The sequence below is a fragment of the Apodemus sylvaticus genome, chromosome 3 (assembly GCF_947179515.1).
Source record: "Apodemus sylvaticus chromosome 3, mApoSyl1.1, whole genome shotgun sequence".
Taxonomy (NCBI): Eukaryota; Metazoa; Chordata; class Mammalia; order Rodentia; family Muridae; genus Apodemus; species Apodemus sylvaticus.
In genome coordinates, this window is record NC_067474.1 from 15,716,437 (window position 1) to 15,719,198 (window position 2,762).

General features: G+C 41.9%; 1 pseudogene; it reads left to right on the forward strand.

Moving 5' to 3' along the window:
* Positions 1-2,083: 2,083 nt before the first annotated feature.
* Positions 2,084-2,728, forward strand: LOC127679797 (14-3-3 protein eta-like; annotated as a pseudogene).
* The last annotated feature ends 34 nt before the right edge of the window (positions 2,729-2,762 follow it).

Genomic DNA, 2,762 nt, shown 5'->3' on the forward strand with positions numbered 1-2,762 from the left:
TTTATCAACATTCTCAAGGTCAATCCTTTCTTCAGATGTCACTGGTAAGAAAGGGGGACAGCAGCAGAATGACTGCGTGCTCTGGGTAGCTTGTGACTTTTATATTTACATGAAACTTGATGGCACATTTTTCTTGCTCTTATTCCCAATGTATGTTTCTGCTTTTGAAGTCAATCAAGGAAAGTGTTTTCTGTCTATATCTCTAATCAGACCACCAGAAAGTACTGGAATGTTATATTATTGTCACTATAAAATCATTAATTTGTATAATTAATAATAGTAGTGAAAACATGTTTAAATGTATTGATCAGTCTTGAGTGAATTTCTCTTGTTTCTATGATATACACTAAATTTTAAGAAACAACAGAGCTGATGAGATGGCCTAGTGGACAAAAGCAGTTGCTGTCAAGTCTGAGGTCCCGAGTTCAATCCTGCTAACTCATATAGTAGAGAAGAGAATTGACTTCTCCATGTTGTCCTCTGACCTCCACATATATGTTGTAGTCTGTGCATGCTCCACGTCTGCCAAAAATGATAAAGAAACAATAAACAGAGGTAAGCAGATAAAGAAAACATCTTTAAATGAGAAAATGTCAGTGATCATGAAGCAAAAAGTCTGGCAGTTCCCAGTCAGTGTTGCAGGTCAGGTGAACTGAGGTTCAGCCACTCTGGTGGATCTACCTCACCAAGAGGCAGAAGGTAGACACTGTTTTCACCCAGATGGTGAGCAAGAGATGGAAACAGAACAAAAAGGCTGGGTTATAGCACCAAGGTCAAAATGGAGACATGGAAATAAAAGTATGTGTTGGGGACTGTGCAAGGGGAACAACAGATGGTTTTAGAATTCATGGAATGCAGCCCACCAGAGGCAGAGCCCTGAGGACTACATGTCTTGAGGACTTCATTTTGTGGAGTTTTGCTCTGCTTGTTCCCCACACATCCCTCCTAATGAGCTGTTTTAAACTCTAAGGAGATTTCCAGCCCATCACTGGGTAGTATCATTGTCACTTAAAATAACAGTGCTTGATCTTTTTCAAGCATTGCTACTGGAAAAGATTAATGATTAAATCTCTACCCTTGCAAATAACTTAGAGATGTAGATGATTAGCAATGAACACCATCCTTACATTTGGAGATGTAGATTGTTAGTAAAGTTGGGTTATGATGTTTTTTGTTAGCAGCTCTGATGTAGAAAATCCCCACCTGGGTATCCATCCCATATATGGATACCAAACCCAGACACAAAGTGCTTGCTGACAGGAGCATGATGTAGCTGTCTCCTGAGAGGCTCTGCCAGAGCCTGACAAATACAGAGTCTGATGCTCACAGCCAACCACTGGACTGATCACGGGGTCCCCAGTGGACAAGTTAGAGAAAGGACTGAAGGAGCTGAAAGGGTTTGCAACCCCATAGGAAGAACAACAATATGAATGAGCCAGATCTCTCAGAGCTCCCAGGGACTAAACCACCAACCAAAGAGTACAAATGAAGGGACCCATGGCTCCAGCCACATATGTAGCAGAGGATGGCCTTGTTGGACATCAATGGGAGAAGACATCCTTGGTCCTGTGAAGGCTTGATGCCCCAGTGTAGGGAAATGACAGGGCAGGGAAGCAGGAGTGGGGAGGGGGGGAAACACCCTCATAGAAACAGGGGGAAGGGGTATGTAATAGGGCATTTTCAGAGGGGAAACCAGGAAATGGGATAACATTTGAAATGTAAATAAAGAAAATATCTAATAAAAAATGCTATCATGAAAAAAAAAAAAACTTTTGAAACATTTGTCCAAGATAAAAACACTCCTTTAAAGTGTTTTTCCTTTATCATTTTACCACAGCAATAAACACTGGACTAATGCAGAAAGAAAGAAAGAAAGAAAGAAAGAAAGAAAGAAAGAAAGAAAGAAAGAAAGAAAGAAAGAAAGAAAGAAAGAAAGAAAGAAAGAAAGAAAGAAAGAAAGAAAGAAAGAAAGAAAGAAAGAAAGAAAGAGAAAAGAAAGCCGTAGGGAAGGTTGTGGGCATGAGAAGCAAGGACAAGTTAGGAGCACCATGGGGGACCAGAGCAGCTGCGACAGGGAGCACAACTGGCAGAGCAGGTGGAACCTACAATGACAATATGGCCTCCACAGTCAAGGCGGTGACAGAGCTGAATGAACCGCGATCTAATGAAGAATGAAATTTCTTCTCTGTGGCCTACAAGAATGTGACTGGTCCCAGGCGATCTTCTTAGAGGGTTATTAGTATCACTGAACAGAAAATCATGGCAGGTGGGAATAAGAAGTTGTGAAAGTTAAGTTTACCACGAGAAGATTGAGAAGGAACTGGAGACAGTTTCTAATGATGTCTTGGCTCTGCTTGACAAGCTCCTTATCAAGATGATTTTCAGCAAGGTGTTATACCTGAAAATAAAGAGGAATATTTACTGCTACCTGGTAGAGGTGACTTCTGGTGAGAAGAAAAACAGTGTGGTTCAAGTTTCTGAGGCCTTGAATAAGGAAGCCTTTGAAAACAGCAAAGAGCACATGCAGCCAACACACCCCAACCAGCTTGGCCTGGCCCTCAGTTTTTCTGTGTTCTACTATGAGATCCGGAATGCACCAGAGCAGCCCTGCCTCTTAACCACACAAGCCTTTGACGATATTGTAGCTGAGCTGGACACATTAAACGAGGACTCCCATAAGGACTCCACTCTCATCATGCAGTTGCTACAAGACAACCTCACCATCTGAATGAGCAACCAGCAGGATGAAGAAGTAGAAGGCC